Source organism: Misgurnus anguillicaudatus, chromosome 12 (assembly GCF_027580225.2).
Source record: "Misgurnus anguillicaudatus chromosome 12, ASM2758022v2, whole genome shotgun sequence".
In the NCBI taxonomy this organism is placed as follows: domain Eukaryota; kingdom Metazoa; phylum Chordata; class Actinopteri; order Cypriniformes; family Cobitidae; genus Misgurnus; species Misgurnus anguillicaudatus.
The window spans coordinates 41,290,141-41,316,423 of record NC_073348.2 but is presented as its reverse complement, the minus strand read 5'-3'; the positions used below and the strand labels follow the sequence as shown (position 1 = coordinate 41,316,423).

The 26,283-nt window shown below is 40.4% G+C and overlaps 1 protein-coding gene across 1 annotated transcript in view; it reads right to left on the bottom strand.

Moving 5' to 3' along the window:
• The window catches only part of kcnj6 (potassium inwardly rectifying channel subfamily J member 6), a 31,529-nt gene extending 13,879 nt beyond the window's left edge, over positions 1-17,650 (bottom strand). The window contains exon 1 of the mRNA XM_055207309.2: positions 17,493-17,650. The gene's annotated coding sequence lies outside the window, so the exon portion shown is untranslated. The remainder of the gene's footprint in view (positions 1-17,492) is intronic.
• Positions 17,651-26,283: the final 8,633 nt, after the last annotated feature.

The following is a 26,283-nucleotide window of genomic DNA, read 5'->3' as shown; positions in this document are numbered from 1 at the left end:
GATGGGAGTTTGAATTTTGAAAATGTATATGTGGTGTCCTTTTCTCATTTGGTCCGTCTTGCTGTGTTTGATAAAAAATGAGATGGTTTCGTCATCTATTATGGCTAGATCAGAGATGGTTGGGTGTAGGTTTGGGTCAAAGGTGGCTGAAACAGTGAATTCTGAACAGCGGAGGAAACCAAAAAAGGCTAACACGAACATGGCGTCTAGGGTTCGGGCAGTATGTACTGAGGAGTAGCCTTTGCGAAGAGTGGCTAGACATTTTGAAAGGATTTCTATGGTTATGGGTAACCTGGAATCTGGACTCTTGGGTTGGGTTTTTTCAATACCTTTTAAAAGCATGTCGGTCTGGGGATTAGTGATAGCAGTTGAGGGTAAACCTAACATTAGTTTGTGAAAAAATTGGATTCCGCTCATATACCCTTTAATTGTGCTGATTCGAAGGTGTTTGACTTTATGCAGGTACGATATGAATGATGTTATGGTAAGTAGAGAGAAGTTGGCTAAAGGGATCTGGTGTAAATGATGGAAAGTTCTGAAGCTTCTCCAAGCTGTCAGATAGGTTTGAAGAGTTCCCATTGAGACTGCTTGGAGTATAGTATCTAGAGAGGCGGTAAGAAGGTCTTTGAGTGGATGATTTACGGGAATATTATAGTTGAATAGGGAGGCACTAGTGTTGGGGGAAGATCCGCTTCTGATGCCAACTGCCTCAATTTCTGCGAGGATCTGTTGCCTGATGGAATTGATGACAGGGGGAGGTTCCAAGGCCAATGCGTTGGGTGGGATGGGCATTGGTGCTGCGGTAGCCAGCGTGAAAGGCTGACGAGTCTGGGGAACAGAATCAACAGAAAAAGAAGCCGCTGGAGCCGCTAGCGGAGGCAGCCTCACGCTTTGGGTCGATCCGTGGGCGAAAATATCAGGTTGAAAAGTCATAGAGGGTGCCGGGGCCTGACTCGTTAGCGGAGGCATCCTCACGCTCGTGTCGGCTCCTGCGGCAAAAACCGGGGCCTGACTCGTTAGCGGAGGCATCCTCACGCTCGTGTCGGCTCCTGCAGCGAAAACCGGGGCCTGACTCGTTAGCGGAGGCATCCTCACGCTCGTGTCGGCTCCTGCAGCGAAAACCGGGGCCTGACTCGTTAGCGGAGGCATCCTCACGCTCGAGTCGGCTCCTGCTGCACAAGTGGGAGAAATGTGAGAAGGAAAAATAGATGTGGCCGGCGCTGCTGCTGAACGCAACCCCGTGTGATAGAGAGACGGAGGGGCAGCAGGCCATTGGCCGGGAGAAGGAAGCGGCAGTGGGATGAGCAAAGCAGTTACCATGCTCGTGTTGGCTCCTGCGGAAAAAATGGGAGAAATGTGAGAAGGAAAAATAGATGTGGCCGGCGCTGCTGCTGAACGCAACCCCGTGTGATAGAGAGACGGAGGGGCAGCAGGCCATTGGCCGTGAGAAGGAAGCGGCAGTGGGATGAGTGAAGCCTTTGTCGAGCTCGTGTCGGCTCCTGCGGAAAAAGTGGGAGAAATGTGAGAAAGAAAAATAGATGTGGCCGGCGCTGCTGCTGAACGCAACCCCGTGTGATAGAGAGACGGAGGGGCAGCAGGCCATTGGCCGGGAGAAGGAAGCAGCAGTGGGAGGAGCGAAGCCGTTGCCGCGCTCGTGTCAGCTCCTGCGGAAAAAATGGGAGAAATGTGAGAAGGAAAAATAGATGCGGCCGGCGCTGCTGCTGAACGCAACCCCGTGTGATAGAGAGACGGAGGGGCAGCAGGCCATTGGCCGGGAGAAAGAAGCGGCAGTGGGAGGAGCGAAGCCGTTGCCGTGAGCGGAAGCATGGCTTCATGCTGTGTCTTTGAGACCTCCGTGTTTTCCCTGGTGTCTTTCGGGTGTACGGTGTACTCCGTGCTTGCAGAGACGAGGAGTCAGAGCTTGCTGTCACGGCTGTTTGCGGGGGTTGAGTAGCCCTCCGGCTATCGCGGAGTAGGCTGAACAGTTGCGCCTTTGTTTGTTAACGTGAGAATGGAATATCTGCATTTTCAAGAGCTAGTTCGAGGCCTAGGATGGACCATTTCTTGATGTCGGGGATTCCTGGAGAAGCAGAAGCGTATGAAGATGCCGGTGATGGTGGGGAGCGCCTCTGCGAGGTGCGAGGAGACGGTCCTTTTCTCCTCGGGATTCGTGTAGCAATGCGGGAAGATCGCCCGGCCTGTGGGGAGGCCTCGGGCTTGATTGAAACATCCCGACCGCTGTCGGAAGGCCCGAGATAATCCTGTGTGGTATGGTGAATTTCCTGTGCTGGGTTTGTTTGACTGGACATCTTGCAATAATGTCCCAGAGAATTAAGGGTAAGGACTCTATGATTATTTATAGAGCTGGTACTAAGTTGTTGTGTTGATAAGTGATTGATAACCAGCCGTGTTCATTGCTTAATCATCGAGAGCCAGCCGTGTTCATTGAGAGCCAGCCAAGTTCATTGATTAGTGATTAAGAGCCAGCCATGTTCATTGATTAATGATTGAAGGCCAGCTGAGTTCATTGTCTGATCAGCTCCTCCCAAACCTTGTTTATATAAAACATCATTAAGAAGAAGCAGGATATGTTAACTATTTGCCATAACCTAAAGTAACAGTTTAAGATTCCCTTGGTTGCCTTGTTTTCTTAGATATGATACAGCACCATAGGCTCGTTCTGACGCTCCACAGAACGCATTTATTTCTCTTGTGATAAAATCATTATCCATGTCTGGAGTCACATAACATCTGTGGGAGGTAACAGCAGAAAGATATTGAATTTCGTCCTCCGATTGAAGCCATTTCTGCAGAAGCTCGTCTGGTAGCAAAGGATCATCTAATTCACTAGGTCAGTGGTTCTCAAACTTTTTCAGCGTGCGGCCCCCTTGTGTACGGTGCATTCCTTCACACCCCCCAAAGAAAATGTATGACAAAATAACCCTTTAAAACTCAACATTTTATTTAAACAAAACATGCTAAATTATACAAAGTAGTGCTGTTGGTTAGTAGCCTTGTTTTTTTTAGGTTTGACCGGCCCCCCAGTTTAAGAACCACTGCCCTAGGTTTAGCCCACAATTCCTGAACTAGAATCTTTGCTCTGGTTGTATAGGGAAGGATGAATCCTACAGTATCATATTGGCTGGCAAGGATTCTGTATAAACTGTGCATGGTGGGCAATTTGTACTCTAAAGGGTGGTGCTTGAACCTAACCATATCAGTGGGGTAATGCCAGGGCAAACCTTCTTTACTGGATAGCCAAAGTTCAGAACTAGTTGACTGAGTTTCCTTTGGTAGTTCACTTACTACACTACTTTGGTTTGATTCCCATTGACAAATTTCAAAATTTTCCTTAGCTAGTAGCTTCCTGAGATAATCAACAAAGCTTCCTCCCCCCTCAACCATAGTCATACTCTGGAGGCAGTTGTCAACATAGAAGCTCTTTTGTATAGCAAATTGCAAAGGTTCACCCTCCTCTGTACTGTCAAAAACATGTTTCTGTAATGCATAGGAGGCACAACAGGGGCTGCAGGTGGTCCCAAATGGGAAACACCTGCCACTCATAGACATCCACTTCTCTATTTCGTTCCATATCTCTCCATGCTCTCGGAATCTTATCAAACTTCCAGGAGAGATGTGCTTAATGGGGCCCAGGTAACAGTGCTTCATTCAGGCTCATTCCTTTGTACTGAATTGAAGACCAGTCGATGTTTATCATTACATGTGTTCATACAATGGGGAGATGCACTTGAGAGATACTTCTCTTTTTTCCTTAGGTGTGACATTACTGCATCTTTAGGGGCATTAAGAAGAACCATGCCTGATTTCCAAAGCAGGGGGTAGCATAGTGCTGAACACCATTTAGGTAAATCCTGGTGGTCTCTTTATACAAAAGGTCAAGAGCCTCTTTATCCTCTCTAGAACTAGTGACTAGTTTCTCACCGTGGTAAAGAAGAGTATCCAGCTTCCATAACTTTGAAACATTTCTCATTAGCTCTGCCTGCTGGGATCTCACAGAAGTGAAAAGGGTCTGTTGAGGGTCAGGATGGTTTAGCAGAAGTTTAGCTGGGCCCTGAAGAGTCCAACCCAGTCTTGACTTAATGGCAGCTGGTCCTCTGGGGGGTCCAAGTCAGACTGGCTCAACAAGGGTGATTAAATCAGGTTGGTCAGCACCAATCAGTAAGAGAGGGTGAATCTTTTCAAAGGGCTTGATAGGAAGACCTTTAAGATGTTTATATTTGTTTACAAGAGCCTTAATGGGATATGACTGTGGTGCTAGACCTAGCTGCCTGCTGTAAAGGCATGCATTATGTGATATGTACTGTGGGGCTGTTTCACTGGTGATATACTGAAGGACATTGTTGAACCTTGCTGTACTGAGAAATTTTGATGTATAGTTCAGATGGACAATTCCTCCACTTTGTCTTTCAGATTCAGCTTCTCAACAGGATAGTTTGCTCTGACCCATCATCAAGGATTGCATAGGTATCCAGTGTGTAGTTCTTATGTCTCAGCAAAACCTTGACTACCTTTAGCAGAACAGGGCTAGTCGTTCCAGGTCTATCTAAGTACAGAGCCGTGGAGCTTGAAACTACTGCAGTATCCTGGTTTGGTTTTAAGTTTATGTCATGGAGTATTAGCAGGTGTTTGCTTCAACATTTGTTGCAGCGTTTCTTAAGATTGCACTGAGCAGCCACATGAGACCTTCCACATTTCCAACAATGCTTATTTGTTTGAATCCACTGTTTGACCTGTTCAGTTGTAAACTCCTATGGCACTGACTGAGGAAATAATCTGTGATCTTACAGTAGGAACAGTAGGCATTTGCTTTCCCTGGGTTCTCTGCAGTCATATCAAGTTTAAATGGAGGTACAGTTGTACTTGTGGAGGGACTACCCACCCCGTGCAAGACAGTAGCTGGCATAACATTTGGATCTGCCCATTTCTCTATTCTTTGTTTTGGCCATCGTTTTGACTGAACATTCCCCATTATATCACTGCTATGGCACCATACTTGAGCTTGAAACTATCTTGAGAACTACACTAGGATAAAGTCTACATCAGGCCTATTTAGCATTTGTCTTCTAAAAGCAGCTCTTAACTCAAGTGGCTGTTTGGTCAAAAAATGTACTACATGGGAGCTGTATCTCAGTTCAGCATCCCCAGACTGGCCTAAGGATTTCAGTAACCCTTCAAGGGCTTGAATTTGTAATGTAAACGTTTCAAAGGATGCAGGGTCCCCTGGGCGTACATTTGGTGCATCCATGAAACTGGCGATCTTACTCAATGCAAGTTGATGGGGCTTACCAGATTTCTTTCTTAGTGCTGTCATAATATCAGTATAGGGATACAGAGAGTTAAGAAACAAATCTGCAATCAGCTTAGCTTCCTCAAGCTGCAAATGATCCACCAAGATTTGATACTTGACCATCTCTGATCCTTCCCGAGGCAGTAGATTCTGCAGAGTGAGCTACAAACCAGCAAACTCACATGGGTCTCTATGTACCAGATTAGGTATACTGGGCTTGGAGCCTCTGTATTCTGTAGCTGATTCTTTGTACGGGTGGTAAGGACAGTCCAGTCAATCAGGCGCTGCTCTCTTTAGAAGTGGTGATATTGGATAGTAGTACATAGTTCTCAACGGGCCTGAAAATTACAACCCGACCCGACCTGGCCCGTGGCTTTTAAAGCCTGGACCAGATGTAACCCGACACATCAACGTGAATTATCTGTCTCAACTCGACCCGCGGCCCAACGCCGCCGACCCCCCCCTCCCTTTTTTTCTCATACACGTAGGTTATTATCATGACCAGCAGACGGGAAATCAAATCAACCTTTAATGTTCACGCCTTTTAACAATACAAACAACTTAAACAATAAACCTTTAATATAGGCTATATAAATATGCCTTAAATAAAAATCACACAATAATAAATAAAAAGAACTCAAACATGTACCCAGCCAGAAGCTTCTCCTCCTGTAGTAGCAAACAACGGTGAATTCACCTGCGGCAAGTTTACTTTTCTCCAACTCTTCTTCTCCAGGCAACAGGCGTGCACGCAGTGATAGCAATAAGCTCCGGGCGGATCTGCAACGGATCCGCTCTAAAGTCGGCAGCTCCGGTCTGGATCCGTTGTTGATCTGCCCCTGAGCTTATTGCTACCCCCCGTCCCTCTCTGTGATGGATGTTGCACGCAGCAGCCAGACCAGACTTTCTTTAAGGTGAACAGCAGTGATGATTAATAATTTTTTTCACAGAGCGTAAAAGATTAAGCCCGAGGTCCGACCCAACTCATTTGCTTATATTTTTGACCCGAACCCGACCCGAATCCGCGGGTCCCGTTGGGTTTGTTGGGCCAGCCCGACCCGTTGAGAACTCTAGTACATAGGGCTCTTTGTACAGCTCAGTGACACTATGAAATCTGTCTGATAGTCCATAAAGCTTGTCAGCAGCATAGGTTGCAGGCTTAGAAGGAACCTCATGTCTCATGACGTGCAACTGATAATCTTATCAAGCATAAACATAATATCATTGGCACTTTGTGATTCAGGATGGCACACTCTCTCTGCACTAACTTCCCCAATCAGAAGCTGAGGAACTCTGAGGCAGGGTAGTAATGTGGTGACGAGACCACATATAAGTGGGTCAGAGGGTATTGATACATCGTATAAGGTAGGAGGAGCACTAATACATCATCGGCCCTTCTGTCCACTGTCTGGGCCTGACATAGACTTAACTGGCTGCTGATGATAGTGAGTAGAAGATGTAAGTTAATATAATGATGCAGGCCAATACTGAAGCTGATACTGAGGACCTAAACATGGTTGGTTTGGAGGTACTGGAATATGAGTGTATGGAACAGAATCAGATGGCCTTTCTCTCATCTGATCCTTTCATGTCATTTCAGGTAAAGCAGTATGATCTCGGCCACTCAAGGATGCTGGACTTGATAATGGCATTGGTTCTCTGCTTACAGCTTGAGCTGCCAGCTGTGAAGCAACCTCTTTTCGGATGTCAGTTTTTGTTTCTTGATTATGCTCATACCTGGCTGTACTAAAGTGTGGACGCTCACTTCTTTCCACCAGGAAATCATCAAAGTAGGTTGGAGGATGTGTCTGGCATTTTGGCCGCACAGACTCTGAGAAAGCTTCGCTTTGATGCTTATCAACCATACAGTCACTGTAGTAAATCACATCCGACTCGAAGGACCATGTTAAGAAGAAGCAGGACTGTTAACTATTTATGTGTTTAGTGAATGTATTCACTACAGGATATCGATCAAGACTCATGGAGATGGTATCAAATTGAGGTAATTTACTTTGTTCCAGGGTATTAATAATAACAGCACGATATGACAGGGTAAATTTCAACAGAAGGTAGGCACAAGTAGGTTTGAGTGTTCTAAACAAAAACAGTAAATGAATTATTAGTAACTGCAACAGAGCACATTAATGATGACAGATACTGTAAGTATAATATACTAATCAACAGCTTCAGCATGACTAGTCCATTAAACAGAATTAAATCAAAATCCATACCATTAGTACCATTAGTAGTAATCAAAAAACAACTTATCATTGGTAATAAACTTAAACTTCTAATTACAAGTACCAGCATTCATTTCAGCTCTAGATTTACTAACTGACTGAACACTCACATTTCGTCAATGACACAGACTGACTGAAACTACTTCATGAATCACCAAGAAATTAGGCAAATGCAGGAACCAAGGACATAACATCTTAACCCTTTATGTGGTTCAGCAATTTTGTCCGCTACAAAATGTACTGAGGTTGCTGCAATTTTAACATTTGTGCACATTGTTAACACAGTGTGTGTGGAGAGAGAGACAGACAGCATTGACTGGTGCCAGATAGTTTACACCCCAGAAATCATATCACATTTATATCATTTTATAATAGACTAGAACACTGGTGGTCTATCTTTTTCAGCATGCCCCCCCCCCCCCAATGTGTTTGGTGCATCCTTTCACGGCAACCTAAAAGAAACTTTATGACATAAAACATTCAAATACTTAAACTTTGAAATGATGTTTATCTAACTCACTTTGGGAGAAGCATGGTCATTAGTGGTGTGCCGGATCGCAGTTTATCTGTGATCCGTATAGATCACGACCCACGGTTCGGCTTGCATGCAATTTTCAAATTAAGCAAATTTTAATAGGGAAAGTTTACACTTTTATCTGTTTTCCAAAAGGTTGCAAATGTTAACACACAAGCGATTTTAAACAAAACAATTTAACCGCAAAAGTCTCTAAAGTGAGCAGTTTTCTGTACGCATAGACGCACATGTGATTGAATGTGTCCAGTCCAGCTCCAATCAGACGTTATGATCCCTAACCCTTCAAAGATCTGGGCTGCGTTCCCCGAAACCTTCTTAGCTCTACGTCGTTCTTAAGTTGTACCTTAAGCTGTACCTTATCGTTAATACGTGTTTCCCGAAACGTTCTTAGTTACGTATCCCTTCTGTAAGTCATTCGTTCGGAAGGTTGGTCTGAAGCACTCTTAGCTATACCTTATCCCACTTGACTCTGCTAGGCCCCATCACTGTGATAAAAGCTTACATTGCAGTCTATAAAACAAAATATTTGTAAAAAAAAAAGGTGCAATACACTCCGTGTTCAATTAGACAAATATTTTTATATTTAAAGAATAAAACATTCACACAATTAGAGATCATTACACTGATGGTTGTTAGATTTTTTTATTTTGTTTCCCAAAGGAACATCAGCTTCGAACTATTAAATGCTAAAGACTTAAGAAACTATTTAAAAAAATATTTTGGGAGGAGCAGTTGGTGAAACTATGGCAGCTATACCATATTTTATGTGTGCATTTCATATCCGTTAAATCTTTAGTCTACCGGCTAGTATTTTAGCTGCAAATTAATAAATCAGGTAAAAATCGCATGCCACGGGCGCACATTCATCACAAAATCATAATTGTTGATTTTTCTAATTATGATTTTTTTATGTTTTATAACTTTGAGGCAACTGCATTCAAAATAAACTGCTCCACTTGATTACTGCTTGTATAGTTTTAAGGTCAACAAATTTTCCACATAAAAACTAATCAAAGCTAAAAATCTAAAGCAATCATAATATATTTTTTATATGTTATATTTGAGGTAGACAGGCGCGGCTCCAGAAATGCGTCCATTAAACTTTATCTGCATTGTAAACGCGCTGCTTGCGCATACATACGCGTGAACTAATGAACAACAACAGTTTGTTTTTATATATTTTAAGTGTAATGCACAGCCAAGCCAGGTGACTTGCACGACCCACCTTATTCCCCTGTGCAACGCACTTATTTGGAACCTCTAATATAAATTATCCTTTAAAGTGAAGGCATAGTGGATGCAATGGAGCAGTTTATGCATGATACGTTTGGAAATTAAGTTGTGGGTTTTATGGGTTTGATATAAAATAAAATATACAAGGTTGAATTTAGTTGTTTGCAATTTGAAATATTTTTACAAGACATTCCTCATAAATTTAACTTGAACTATTTCTGAAATGTTTCTTTAATAAAGAACACCGCTATCTCATAAAGCAGAAAAACCTATTACATAAAGTGAATAATTGATTGTCGAGCAATCGATATCAACCTATTCAGCACCATCGCCATGGACAGCACCTGGTAACGTCGTACGTAAGAAGGAATACCTTAGAAACCCGCTAAGGTACAGTTCGGGAAATACGCCTAGAAAAGGTAAACCTGTAGTTAAGGTTTAACTTAAGAGTCTTCATAGCGCGCTAAGAGAGAACGTTATCGGGAAACGCAGCCCAGAACTCTTGATGTGTAAACTTAGAGAGAGTTGCGCTAATGTGTCTAATACTGTAGTTCATTAAACTACATTTGGTAAATACAGCAATGAAAAACAACGTAAAGTTTTTATGTAGAGCGACTGTTTATGCGGCGCCATTTGGAATTTGCCCTCCGTCTGTATGCAAAAGTGCATACACGGAGAGACGCATTTCAAAAAGCATGCAAACATAAAATCTTTCTGTTCTTGGCAGGACACATACAAACAAAATGATTTGGAAATACCACAGTATTCTTTTTCTAATGAAAACATTTGTCTGTGTACAACAAGTGTATGTATAAATTAGAGGCAGAAACCAGTCTGTGCTTATCTTAAAGAGACAGTTCCTCAATTAACCTACTTAAGTTTGTGTAAATAATAAGTATATTTAATTTATACAATAAAGACAGTGGGCCCTATTTTAACGATCTAAGCCAGTGTTCTTCACTCCCAACCCTGGAGAGCCGGTGTCCTGTAGAGTTTAGCTCCAACCTTAATCAAACACACCTGAGCAAGCTAATCAATGTCTTCATGATCACTAGAAGATCACAGGTAGGTGTGTTTGATTAAGGTTGGAGCTAAACTCTGCAGGACACCGGCTCTCCAGGATTGGGAGTGAAGAACACTGATCTAAGCGCATTGTCTAAAGCGCACAGCGCAACGTCTAAATGGGCGTGTCCGAATGCACTTTTGCTAATTTAACGACGGGAAAAAATGGTTTGTGCGCCGAGCGCATGGTCGAAAAGGGTTGGTCCTATTTTTTTAATGATTAATGGGAGTATTTTGGGCGTAACGTGCAATAAACCAATGAGAGTCTCAGCTCTCATCCCCGTTAAAAGCAAGTAGCGCTGGCACTATGTCTAATCCCTATTTAGATGACGGACTTTGTAAACTGAAAAACTAAGCAGAGGAAGAAAATCCCCAGTTTAAGATTAATGTTAAATAATTGTGTTGTTTTTCACTTGTATTGAAATTTTTTTTTTTCATTAAAACCTTTAAAACCCGTTTTCTTTTAGTCATGGAAGTAAATAAGCAGGCTTTAAATTGCTTTAAATGTATGGCTATCCAATATCATCAAAAATTATTTACAATTATGTAAGAAAAGGTTTGTACTCTAAAAATACTTTATTTGTAACAAACAGGAATTTACAAACGGCCCTCCACAAGGTTCAGCACTTGGACAGCGTCAGTTTTTTTAAGCATTACTTAAAAATGTTTCTCATCTCACCATATCCACAGGTACAGAGTCATCCATAAATCTGTGAGGTAGCATTAAAAAAAAAAAACATTTAAAAAACAGATGCATTTGTTTAAAGCAAAGCATTTATTTACTTACCAAGCCGCAGGTGAAGCAGCTCTTTTTGTCTTCTAACGTCTCATAATTAGTCCTCATTTATGTCCAAGAGACTCAATAATAATCTTTTACATTCAATCCTTTAATCTTTCATATTTAAAAGCGTTTTTGGGTGCAAACCCGCGTTGCCGTCCCGTTTAGGCGCATTTTACTAATGCGCTCTTTAAATAACAAAAAAAAACATATTGCGCCATTGACTTTAGACTTTAGACCAGGTTTTTGTTGGTCAATGACGTAGTCTATTTTAGTTGCCTCAAAATAGCAACGCGCCAACAATGTGCCTGAACACACCTCGTTTTCAGACCAGAACGCCCATGGGCGCAAAAGGGGGCGCAAATGAATTTGCTATTTAAACAACGTGGCGCTAAACGTGAAAATTACAATTGCGCCGGGTGGAAACTAGGAAATTACACTTGCGTCGCGCTGCATTGCGCCGGGTGTAAGATAGAGCCCAGTGTTATTATTCATTTGATTCGATTTCTGTACCTAATGCTGATTTTAGACCTTCCTTAGACCTTACTCGAAAACCTTGTTCCTTTTAATAAAGTTTGTAATTTCTTTATTTGTTCTTATTAGACTTTTCCCACCCCTCTTTTACTGATCCGAAAAATTATCCGATCCGTGCCTCAAAAACCGTAATGTGATCTGAACCGTGAGTTTTGTGTTCCGTCAAACCCCTAATGGTCATGTGATCCAACCAATCAGCGCGAAGAGAAACAAAAAATATTAAATTATACAAACTAGCCTTATTTTTCTGAGGTTTAATTTTTTACAGAATTTATGATAAATTAATGTATTTTATAAAATGTCTTTTAGCCATGGTCCCCAGTTTAAAAACCACTTGACTAGAAGATGTTCATTTACTAAATAATGTTAACTGACTGCCTAATTTCCCCTCAAATGTTTAACCATGTTTTTATTTTTATTTTTTATTTTTTCAAAAAAAAAATCCACAGGTCTGTTCACGCTTATAAAGTTATAAATGTTAAAATAAATTTCTAAAAGTAAAAGCATAATCTTTGAATGAAATTTAAATTTGTGAAATGATGGCAGGTGTGACTAGGCACTAAAACAGAAACCTGTTACGAGAGTAGGTTACCTCCCTCCCCCCCAAAAATCTCTCATTATTTACTTATGCCAACCCAAGTGTATATGGCTACAAGTTATTTTTAATAAAATACCCTGTCTCTTGCCTTGTAATGTCCTTAAAGGAGGTTCAACATTCAAAAGTATCAAAAACGTCATATATTCATAAGGAAAATTTTGCTGCAGATTCTTTAGATTCGCAGATAAGTTCTTAGCGAAGTGTTTCTTCTATAAACCCATTCACAAAGCAGTACTGTAATGAACAAATGTTTCAAAGGTCCCTTTCATTATTTTCTTAACTTTCACTATAGACACTAAACCTTTCGCAAGGATAAGGGCACAGGGATGAGTCCTTCAAAATGAAACGTAGGTAGAGTCTGTGCAGACAGAATCTAACTGATAAACATCTTTCGCTGATCAAGATGATAATTTCACTCTACTGCCTGTTATGGTTTTGGAGACACAAAGACAAAACTGAAAGCTTTGAGCACCATGAGCTGTGTGCAAAACTGCCAAACAAAAGCATAACAACATTTAACACAGCGGCAGAGAGACACACTGGCCAGCTCTTCAACCTACAGCTAAAGAGACGAAAGAGATTTTTTTAGAAGCTAAAACAATCCCTGAAACAATCTTGACAGGCAAAACTTAGAGAGATGCTGATGGAGACTGCAGTACATTAACAGACGATGATGTCACTGCAGAAGATACGCACCACACGTGACTTTATATATAAAGACGGTTTCATCAGACACACGTGTGTTGTCGCGGTTATGAATCTGGACTGAACTTAACTTCCGGTCTCTGTTTCTTTAAGAACTGAACTCTGAAACAAATACCTCTTTAAAAATAACAAATATTTTGGTTTCTTAAAGATGAGGGGAGACGGCGATCATGAATTAGCGAAGAGTGAAGAGAGGTTTGGCAGCCGATCTGTAATTAAGATTGCAGTTTCTTTATGTCTTTATATGGGAATCAACATGTTGACGCTCCAAAAAAAATCCAAATGCATCATGAAAGCCATCATTAAAGTCATCAAATAACAAGTAACCAGTACGAACAAGTTACCCAGTGAAAACCGTGTTTATTATTGGCTCTTTATGTGAAATGTTAAATCATCCCTCATTTGTAAGTCACTTTGCGTAAAAGCATCTGCTAAATACAAAGCAAAAGTGATACATGTCTTCTGAAATGAAATGATAGATGTTTAAGAGAAAACGTTGAATGCGTTGAGCTTTGAAACTGAAACCAAAACAAGTACGTGTCACAGGTCAAATCAAACACGGCTTGTGCATGTTGTGACCAAATATCACACGATTGCCATTCACAGAACACGTGTGGGAACACAGGAGTACACAGTGAGATGAACTTTGACCTTTCAGTCAACAGCACACATAGTGAGAGTTCACAGCAGGAGCTCAGAGTAAATCACGCTGAAGCCAACTAAAGACGACGTTTCACATCAAACCTGCGCACCAATGAAGAAACACAATGCTCCCCAACACAGCAGCCGTAATCACTGTGTAAACACAAACGCTCGCATGCACACCTGTACACACACCTCAGCTCACCTGTGCCACCTGCCCAACAACAGACAGACTGAAGAGAGAGAAAAACACCTTTCACACAGAACATTGATCCCAGAAATAACTGCTGGACTTCCTTAAATGTGTAAATGTGACCCGTGCTAGCAAAATGAGTCGGAATGAGCAAATTTTAAATAATGTGTTATTTATATCTGAAGTTGATTTTTGAAGGTTCGAAAACAAAATCACTGCATCTATACCTTAAAATCACTGTAAAACAAATAGATTTAGCACACAAAGTCTTAAACAATATCAATATATATTCAACTTTTTTTCTTTCTTTTATTGTTTGATTGACATTGAGACAGACCGTTTTAAGATCTACTGTAATGCAAGGATCTAATATAATCTTAAACATCAGATATTTAATCAAACATTCACTTAAGACAGATATTTTTAAACTGTAATTCTGTGTATATATCAGGGTCATGCGCTCGTGCATCTGTATTGCATGCTTCAGATCTGTCAGTCAGTGCGAGGAAGATCGTTTTCATGTCTTATTGTGTTTAATAACTCTTTTAACATAAATCAAGTCTTGTACTTTATTTTCTAATTCTTACATGTTTTAAAACCAAAATGTCAGACAAGGAGATGGATGTGGATGGAGACGCATCTTTAAATAGAATTTAGGATGGTTAACCCTTTTAGAAAATATACAAGTAAAGATCATTTTTATGTTTAATGACTATTTAGAGCATTGAGAGCATTAAGGCTTAAAGTACTTAAATTCAGTCCAGGGTTGATCTCAGGACGTTAGTGCTACTGTTGTTGAACTAATACACAATTACATTACACATCACACCCTAATCTCACATGTCTTCAATTCAATAAAACTCAGTGAGCCTCTTCATGTCATTATAAAGCCCTGCAATACTAAGAGTTGAGTAAAAAAACAACAAATCACCTCTTCAGTCATGATATAGACCCCTTCAAGGTTTGTAAACATTGAATGACTATCGGGTGCGAGCGCAGCACGGGGTCGAACTGTTAATACCATTTAGGCTTTATAATTTAATCTAACAGGGCTCAAAAACGATGACTTACCTCAAATGAAGTGAGCACTACAAACACAAACCTCTTTGATATTTGCATTGTCCCAGTCTGCACGTTAATTGCTTGCAGACGCAGATGGTTTTTTTTTTTTTTTTTGAGATTCTGCATGAATCGCGAAAACTTAACGGAAGACCTGGTGCGATTTTTACAGCCCACGACGTAAGTAGGCATTTTTGACGATACCGAATAATACGCAACTCAATCTGCTGTAATGACTTTTCTGACCCCGACATGCGCAGTGGGAATAGCTTGTGACGTGAACCGTGAAGGGGTCTATACTCCTAAAACTCATCATCATTACGCCCATGATCTGAACCACAACAATACTCATAATAAACTTTTAATACATTTCTGCACAAATCAAACAAAATGACACGATGCACTATTTGTACGAAGCCCAGCTGCAAATCCTTTGATAATACGCATGTACGGTCAATAAAACACACAGACAGACTGAAAGAGTGAGAGAGAGAGAGAGAGAGAGAGAGCGAGTGTGGACCAAAGAGACAAAACCATTAGAAATGACGCAGCTTGTATTTCAAGAGCACTAGCGGTTCAGATCAGTCCTGCAACAACATCGCCTGAATCTTCAAAAGAAGAAAGAGTTTCTGCTGGACATGAAGAGATTCAGTGACCATCATCATCGTCATCATAACAACACTGAGGTGTCAATGAGCAGCGTTTCTTCAGGGCCGTAGTTTTAGTGAAGTGTGACCGCAGAGTCTCTTGATTCTCTCGTATCGTTTAAAGTCTATTTCTGGCATTGATAAACGGCTCTCTCTAGGTCAATCTGAGCACGGGTCGTGTTAAATAATTCACATTTTCCCTCAGTTTTCCTCAGGGTTTCTGTTGCAGTATACAGCAAGCTGGAGAAGAACCATGGGTAGTATGAATGTGTGTACAAATAATACAAACTTTCTGATAGATTATGTTGAATATCAGAGTGACATCAATTCGAAACTCATCAAAGAGTTTTATTACACGTGTAAAAGTGGAAGAAAATCAAATTCAATATTACCAAAAATATAATCATGTGCCTACTTCTGACATCAAGACATCAAGAAATAAAAATGTGTTTGTGCCATAAATGATCATGAAGCATCTTCGACTACAGTATAAAGCTAAAGAGTTTCCTCTGTTTAAGGAAAGGACATTTATCTCTTTCACTGAGAAACATGAGCCAGGCAGCCATCATCATCATCATCACCATGGCAACAACACACAGCTCAATCCGTCAAGCGCTCACAACGGCAGATGCACGATGTGCCGAGTGAAGTGGCAGCGTTCAGGAGAAACGCTCGGGCCTGTCGTAATACTTTCAGACTCTTGACACCAGCCAAACAATAAAGCTTAAAAGTCGACATTTTCAGTCTGTTTGGTTCACCGTGATGTCTCCAGGCAAGAAATTTTGGTTAAAATAAGGCCAGATTTGTGCTGTCAATGGAAGTCTAATATTCATAGCCCAAGAACAAATGAAAGCAAACACCTTCAACACCTGTTGACTTTGCTTACATAACTTGAAGATGTATGATATTCCAACATGTAAGTAAAAACGACATGTAACTAAATTCAAGGTTATTTAGGGTAGAAGTGAGTTACTCATATATAGCCAGACTTTATTGGGTCTATAGTTAGCCGTCATTTCAATGTCTCGGGTTTTGCTTGCTGAGTTATAGCTCACGAGGGAAATACGATCAAATCCCACACAGTATTTCTAGACTGTGAGGAATAATCTGATTGATGAAGGTAAAGTATGGCGTTTGATCATAGCAACAAACCGTCCTGTGGCTCACATTCATTTCATTATGTGCTTATATATACGGCTGAAGAGAGTCTGCCAGCTCTCAGTAAAGGTTTAGTTATTATAAAAGATTTCATTCAAAGGTAGATGTTCATCAATCTCTTCATGTTGCTTTAAAGTTCAGTAAAGCTTTACAAAAAAACCTTGATTATTATTATGCATAAAACGGTCAGATAGTCTACTCGTCTTGAGAGAACTCATCATTAATTCATATCTAAAACTGTGCCATTTACTACACAACTGTGGCGACTATATATATATATATGATGAGAGAGAGAGAGAGACAGAGAGAGAGAGAACCTCGCGCCGGTCTCGGACCTCTACGGGATTTTTAGGGTTTCAGTCTCCTGCTTCTAATCGGGCGATCGGTGGGTCTCCATGGAGACGGCGGTAGAATAGGCGGGATTTGAGACCCATCAGAACCCACTCAAAATCTAACCAGATGATTAAGATTTCAAATAAGCAGAAAACCACAGATGAATTTAAATAAAATCTCCTGAGAGAAACGTCGCGCATGTTCTCTAAGATAAACGTCGTGCTGGTCAAATAAATGACGAGAAAAGACGACTGTGAATGATTCCCATCTGTCCATCATTCCGCGATCTTTACTGTAGCTTCTCTCTAGAAGAAGGATGAAGATGATGATGATAATTATTAGACTAACAAACGATTTCAGAGGCTCGTGTGAGTCTTATGTAAGCTATCACTCCATTACAATCCTGCTGAGAAACCTGAGCAAACTAGAATTACAGTGATGCAGTGGTAAAAATGAGTGTAACTAACCCGATAGTGCGTTCATTCAGTCAATCTTCATCATCTCCAGCTCTGTGTTCACCTCAGTCCAGCGATCATTTCACCTTTCTGCCCACAAGAAACACATAAAGCCCCTTCATCATCCTCCCTTTCTGACATGATCTCTAATGAAGCAAAGACGCGAGCGAGCGAGAGAGAGAGAGAGACAGAGAGAGAGGGATGGATGCAGGAAGAAAGATTTCATATTTATTTCATTGTTGTATTTTACATTTTATTTTCAGTAGTTGGTTAAACACACGCGTTTAGAAGATCGCAGTCTAAAAAAGCGCATAACAGCGTTATCATATTGACAGATTTACATTATAAATGAACAGTGAATTTTTTATACATTACAGCATTTTTATATAGTAATGAAACAATAAAACCAAATAAAATGTTATGAATACTTCAAATGAATACATCTTACAAAAATTCTCAATAAACTATATTGTAAAAACAGCTGTGAAAATTACATTTAAATGCAACTCAATCCTGTTGAATCAAAGTAGCCTATTTGGAGAAACCGTAGCTAAGTTAGGCAAAAAATTAAGCACGACTGAACTACAAAAAAATGTGTTTATATAACACGATTTACCCAGTAATTATTGTTTAAACATGTTTTTATTTATTTATTGTAGTAAAAACAAGGTTTTAGAAATAGTTAAAAACATGACACGTATATTATAAAAATATAATATGTCACTACACTTATTATTTTAAAAAACAGTTACATTTCATAAACAAATTGGCAGAAACTTTTCAAGCAGTGTAGTATTTCTCCCGCCCCTCCTCAACTGTGATTGGGTGGCTCAGTAAAAAGTGACGCCGAGGAGCGCAGCAGCGTTTCACCTCAAAAATGTCAACTCTCAGTGAGCTGCGCGGTTACGAACTACGAACGAACTCAGCGCGGATTAAACGTTTAGCGAATCACCAGCTGCAAACACCTCAACAAAAAACAGCTGGCTTGAAGAAAACGCATTGGTGTACACCACAAACCTTACGGAAGAATGTTCTCAGAGAAGTCGAGAACCTGCACATATGCCGAAGCGACCCTTCAACGTCACTCTGAAAGAGCCACTCGCGACCGTAACTAATTTTGTAATTTTTATTTTACCTTAAAGATGTAGCGTTCATTTAAGATCAATTTAAGGCCTATTACAATAAAAATAAAATGAATAAAAATAAAATAAAAATTTTGTTCAGGTTAATCAACAATATTGGCTAGCACATATATTTTACATGTCATATGTCAACATATAAACAACACACTGCAACATACATGAGGTGGATCACTAATGAAAAATAAGAGCATGAATAATTAAAAGTATATTCTATAGAGGAGCATATTTAGGGCTACTGCAGTCCCCATAGGAGATAGCAGAGCACCCTGGGGCAAAAGTGGCAGCTGCAGAGGTTTGGAGACGTGGGAATAGACTCCAGATTGAAGGCGTCCGTGAGTCCCCCGGCCCCAGCGCATAATGACTGCGGCTCAACGCAGGAAACACAGTGACAGGCACAGCTGTTCTGATGGCACAGAGCTGGAAGCCACTGACACACATTAACAGGGTGTCATGCAAATCCCGCAAGCACTGACACCTCCAACGGCAAAATAACTAGAAGTTATCAAAACATCTCACAGGCTGAAGAATGAGATGAGACTGTACATTACTGAACTTTGATTTAATATATGTATACATTATTTGATGATTTCCATGCTGCTCTCTGCATAGAGGCAACAGTGGGCAAGAGAATCCAATTACTTTAAATGAGCTGTTCTGAGAGAGAGAGAGAGAGAGAGAGAGAGAGAGAGAGAGAGAATACATAATGAGAAAGAAAGAGAGAAAGTTTTTTAATGTAAGTGGCATGATGACAGTGGTAAGTTTATTCATGAATTGCCAAAGCATTTGCAGCTAGTCTGCCTAAAATAAATGCAATATAAATTATTAAACAAAGCAATACAAAAAAATAAGATGTAGTAGAAATGTCTCATTGTGTTTACATCTGTAATAAAACACTCTCATTTGGAATGATCTGTCAATATATCGAAAATGAATTTTTGTCAGATTTAGTTCTCAGGACAATTTTTTCCCAAAGGATTCTTAAGTAAGTACGACACACACACACACACACACACACACACACACACACACACACACACACACACACAGAGACAGACATGAAAGAGAATGAGAGGCAGATAGCACATGACCTCTGCTGTGACACACTGTTGGAGATTTGTGTTTGAGTGTTTCAGTAAATCAGAACAAATCAAAGGACACACACACATGTTTGTGCGTGCACGCGCGCGCGTGTGTGGTGTGTGTGTGTGTGTACCTGGTAATTATCCAATTGTCCCCACAAAGATAGGAATACCAGTATTTTTGTGACCTTGTGGGGACATTTTGATGTCTCCATGAGGAAACAAGCTAATAAATCAAACAAAATGATGTTTCTTGAAAATGTGAAGTAGTAGAAGGGTTTCTGTGATGGTTGGGGTTAGTGAATGGGGTAGGTAAGGGGAATAAAATATACAGTTTGTACAGTATAAAATGCATTACGTCTATGAAATGTCCCCACAAAACATGGAAACCAGAATGTGTGTGTGTGTGTGTGTGTGTGTGTGTGTGTGTGTGTGTGTGTGTGTGTGTGTTGGGTTGTCTCCTGATCTCTGACTGAGAGAGCGTCTGCTGTATTTCTTGTACAGGACATTTGCTCTGTGTGTTTCCTGTGCAGAGCTGAACCTTCATTCATCAGTGTTTAGTATCTTCACTGTTTTCTGCAGTCATATAACCCCAAAACATTTATCATGGCTGTGTGTACGCGTGTGTGTGTGTGTGTGTGTGTGTGTGTGTGTGTGTGTGTGTGTTTGTATGTATGTGTGTGCGTACCCTAATCTCACTACAGTCCTTACGAAAGCAAGATGTGCTAATGTTGTCCAAAGACAGCAGACAACAACGCTTAGATTTCACATGACTGAACCCAAAACACAAGAATACACCTGATGTTCAGTATAGATGAAGCGTGATCTGATATGAGTGAGGGATCTGATCTGCAGGCATCTTCCCTCGACAGCATAAAGCAGATGGCTGGAAACGGTTGAGGTTTGGAACAGATTTCCAGTAAAGCTCGTGAATTTACAGAGATAAAACTGGAGGTAAATGTCCAGGCCCTGTACTGACCTTCACTATCATACGATGTAAAGAAAACTTGATGAATATTCTCAGATTTAAGACGTAAACCTCCAGTACTGTAACTGTGACATCATAACAGATGAAGCCAATCTCATGGTTTGGGATTTTTCCAGCTAGGACACATTTACTCACAGTTTCATGTAGAACCGCAGGTGGACCTGGATATTTGGTTGAGTTTATTGTTAGTGAGATATTGGAAATGAACTTGGACTGACTCGGGATCAGATTACAGACTCTACACAATGACTGTGATGGGTTCTGTGGCTTCATCCACCTCCCATACAGCAAAAAAATACATTTCTTTGGCCAAAAATATGTTTTAAATATATGCTAAATACATAAGTAAAACTTGATTAAATATAGTTTTATATTTTTAATATATTTAGTTTTATCTTTATATAGTAACATATATTTCAATATGTATTTCAGTGGCATCAAATACATTTATAATTTTACAACCCATTCGGCAAAAAATATATTTTTCCTGGCCAAAGTATAAAAGTTTGTATAAAATACTGTATAATTTTTTTTATAAATATATTTAATTTTAACCTTTTTAAATCAGGTTTGTAACAAGAACAGGTTTTTCTTACAATGTGAGGTTAATTTAAATGCATTAAAAATATTTCAGCATTTTCTGGTCGTTTTTTGTACACTGTAAAAAAATTCCCTATAAATGACAGTGTTACTTGCAGCTGGGTTGCCGGTAACTTACCGTAAATTTAAATTGATGTTATTTACTGGCAACATTTTGTTCAAAGTTAAATGAACATTAAACATTTACAAGTCTTTGTCTTTACAGAGTAAAACTAAAATAACAGCATCAAGCAAAATATTCTGGGAAACAAAATCTTCAGCAAAAAACTGAAAAAGTTTGATGAGGATTTCTGGTTCCCAGAATGCTTTGCATGAGGCTGTTATTGTATAGTTTTATTCTGTAAAGATAAAGACTTGTTAATATTTAAAATTTGAACAAACTCTTGCCAGTAAATAACATAAATTGAAATCTACGGTAAGTTAACGGCAACCAACTGCAAGTTAGACTGTAATATCTACAGATTTTTTTACAGTGTATATTTTGAAAAATATTTTTGCCGTTTCACTCTAAAGTGTTGTTTTGACTACACTGCTGGATTATATCAGACACTGTGTGGTTCATGTTTCAATGTCCGATCTCTGTCTGATCCCCGCTCAGTGTTTGTCATTACTAACAGCATCTCTCACTAAAAATAAAAGACTTTTAGTGGCTTTGTTGCCGTCAGAGTAAATGTGCCTTGAGACTTTTCTTAATTTCACACCTCTGCAAAACTCTTTATTGTGCCTGTATAGACAGCAGCAGATGCCCAGAGGAATTACTGATGCCACACAAAAGCCTCAAATAAACATTGCCCAGTGGACTGCATGGGGACATTAACTGACACAGTGGCTCACAGTGACGTCCACATCCTCAGAGATAACACACACACACACACACACACACACACACACACACACACTCCTCTATACAAACACACACACAGAGTTTCATCTTACCACAGAACTGAGGAGCATCATCATCAGGAGTTTCTATCGGATGTTAAAGGTCTAATCTAAAGCTCTTTTTCTAGAGAATGTCTAATCTCATGTCCACCAGGTATCACCTCCACACTGTTCCCATCAGTGTTGATTGGTCCATCATCATCATCATCATCATCATCATCATCATCATCTCTGTGGTTTTAGAGAGTTTCAGCTGCTGGTCTTTTTGCTCTGCACCAGCACAGGACACATATCTACAGATGCTGGATTCTTTCATTGATCAGTGTATTTTACATTATAATCACTGACTAAAATGATCTTGTGTGTCAATTTGTAAATAATGATTCCAGCATTAGTGAAGTACTGAGATTCTCAGTAAATCCACCATGTCTGACCCTAACCTCCCGTTCCATCTGCAAGATTTTAAAAACAAGTTTTATCGTTATTTTCACCTTAGAGTAAAGCTATGAAAGATGTGCCGCTGTATGTAGTTATGCAGCTGTTTGCCAGTAATTTACTGTAGATTTAAATGAATGTTATTTACCGTCAACAGTTTATTCAAATTAAATGAACATTAAACATTAACAAGTCTTTATCTTAACAGAATAAAACTATTAAATAACAGCATCATGCAAAGCATCATCAACCTTTCTCTGTTTTTCCCTTCAGATTTTGGTTCCCAGAATGCTTTGCATAATGCATTCATTCTACAGTTTCATTCCGCAATGGCAAACACCTGTTAATGTTCAATGTTCACCCATCTTTAAATAAACCGTTGCCAGCAAATAACATCCATTTAAATGTACAGATAAGTTACTGGCAAACAGCTGACAGTAATACGCTTATTTCTACAGATATTTTCTACAGTGTTTATGTGTTTGAAACAACCCTATATGCAGATCTACTTTAAAACTCTAATCAAAGTGTGTAGAAACTAAATGCCTAATACATGGACTTTCCCAAACACCCCTATCGTTTCATCAGAAATGGACTGTTCCAAAAGTTCGCACTGGGGTTGCTAGGTTACGGAGCGGGAGAGAGAACCGTATAGCGAAGTTGGCTGCACGTTGTAGATAGTTTATAGACCGAAACAGGTGGATTAAGTGCCAAATTATTGAAGTGTTTATTGATTATGTATACGTGTGCGTGCATCACGATGTAAGTAATTAGATATATGTATATAAGTAACTTTATAGGATGTTTACATATTATAGTTATGATTGGTGTGATAACATGCAGATGTTTACACTCTAACTATTATTCGATGATAATATGATTCGATGATATCCAATCAACTATTACTTTATCCGTTTAGCATTCTTGTTATGTGTATATGTTTATATTTATTCATTTAAAATCATAAATGCTTCTTTACATGTTAACAACGCACATGCGCTCTAAGTTTGCATAATAGCAGCGCCATTGCACGTGCACGGCAGAGATGAGCACGTGAACTGTGCATGCACATAAATAACACACTTTCTACGTGTTTGTGTTTAAGTTTATAATATAAGTAGTTATAATTATAGTATGAATGCAGAGTCGTAGTGTTTTAGTTGTTATTCATTATTAATCTGTTTACTAGTTGATTATTTAACCGTTGTAATATTTACATATTCATGTTTGTACTTTATTAATCTGTTTCAGAACCACACATTTCTTATTCAATAAACAAACCTACATTTCTTGAGATATCGTTGTCTTGACCAGCAACCTGTAGCCTTCAGCAATCCAACCAGTGGTTTTAAAGAGATTTTACATGGTCCTTCGAGCCGGATGCTGACTGGCTACAGAGATGTCTCAACCAAGGAAAGAAGCACCTGTTGTACGTCCACGACGACAAGTTAAACCCCCAGCTCATTTGGTAGATTACGAGCTTGGTGATCCATTACAGCATCTACAGTCACTCCCTATGACAGGGCGAAGCAGAGTACAGCCCCCAAGCAATGCAGATAATTCCAGATCGACTTCGCCTATTAGTCAGGTGGCAGAGTATGAGAAATGGAAATTAGAAGATGAGTGGTATGCGTCTGATGAACAAGGAGAAGATGTCGAGCTTAAAGCTATGTTACGTACAGTGCAGAATGATAGCGCTGATTTACGTCGCCAAACTAGTCAGCTGCCATTGATTATGTCGGCATTACAGGAGATGCGAATGCAGAATGCCATGTTACATCAGGAGCTACAAAGCCTGAAAGCAGAACAGAGAGCTCAGTCAGTAATACCCCCACCCGCATCCTTCATTCCAGTGGCTAGTCCAGAGACCTCATACTCATATCATCCAGTGCCAGCTCCACGGACAAGAGCGCCACCACCTGCTTCCATGAGAGCACTGCACCCAGTTCAAAAGGACGAGTACACTGACTTAACTGAGGACTTCAGGAATTTAGACATTTCTCCCTTTGCTCACGAGAGAGTACAATCACGAGTAAGACACAGCAGTCCGTTTCAACCCAGATATCCCCCATCTTCTCAGCACATCTCATCTTATCAGTCAAAGTTTGAGACTCCAGTACATGAACAAATGCCACCTGCTCATCCAAATAAGACTCAAGATGTCAGCCAGCCTTCATTTACACAGGAGAAAACATACAAGGGTCCTGCTCCAACCATACCCTTTCTAACATCTGCTGATCCTAGACAATTCTCTAGACTCAGAATAGCCCTTGAGAACATTCTGCCTGAGGATGCAACCGAGCATTTTAAATTTCAGATACTTACTGACCACCTGAAGTTGGAGGAGGCACTTCTTGTGTCAGATTCATACAGTAATTCAAGGTTTCCCTTTACTAATACCATGAGAGCACTAAACAAAATGTACGGTCAACCCCACCAGTTAGCCTTACAACGCATCGCAGATCTGATGGATGGACCAAACATTCGTAGCGGTGATGTGAAAGCTTTCCGGCTGTTTGGACTCCATGTACGCTCATTGGTTAGTATGTTGGAACAACTTGGCCAGAATGGAATGACTGAGCTGGAGTGTGGATCACATGTTTCCAGACTTATGAGCAAACTACCACATGACCTCAGGTCCAGTTTTAAGAGGTACATACATCCTCTGGGAGTTACCATTCCTACATTACTGGACTTCGCCGAATGGCTTGAGTACGAGCTTCAGGTTCAGGAAGACCACACTGATTACAGCCCGCAACTCAAACAAGTGTCATCGGTTCAGAGAAAGGAAATGAGGAAAGAGTATAGGCAAAACCGCAAACCCACTGCCATTTTCCTTGGAACAGAGAAACCAAAGGCTGCTTCAAGATCACCATCTGATCAACAGAGACCAACTGCTGCTAAGAGAGAATGGGTGAATGCTTACTGTGCATACTGTGATAATAACAGACATTACCTGAATAACTGTGAGAGCTTTAAGTTACTCAGCAAAGAACAGAAAGTGACATGGATTAGGAGCCAGAATAGATGCTGGCGCTGTGGACGCGGTCACCAAGCAGCTTACTGCACTCTGAAAGTTCTCTGTCAAACCTGTAACAGAAAGCACTTGGTTGCACTACATGATGTAAATGAGAAAGGTAGAGAAACAGAAGAATCTGTTCCGACCAGTGCAGTATTATATGTTGATCGTCCCACCTGTGACAACAAGATTCTGTTAAAAGTGACCAAAGTTTTGCTCAGAAATGGCAACAAAGCTATGGAGGCTTATGCTGTACTTGATGATGGGTCAGAGCGAACCATTATCCTAAATGATGCAGTACAGAAGCTAAAACTGAAGGGACAGCCAGAGGACTTAGCCCTTCGCACAGTCAGGCAAGAGACACAGACCATTCATGGGGCGGCTGTAACATTCACAGTGTCTTCAATGGATAACCCTCGTAAGGTTTTCAGGATTCGGAGTGCCTTTACAGCTGACAGCCTGGGACTAGCAGAGCACACCCACCCAGTCAAGGTACTTCAGAAAAGATACAAACACCTTGCAGGTCTGCCGCTTCAGCATTTTCACAATGTGAAACCTGTGATTCTTATTGGTTCTGACTGCCCTCACCTCATAACACCCATAGAACCAGTCAGACTAGGCCCACCGGGTGGCCCTGCTGCTGTGAGAACACGCTTGG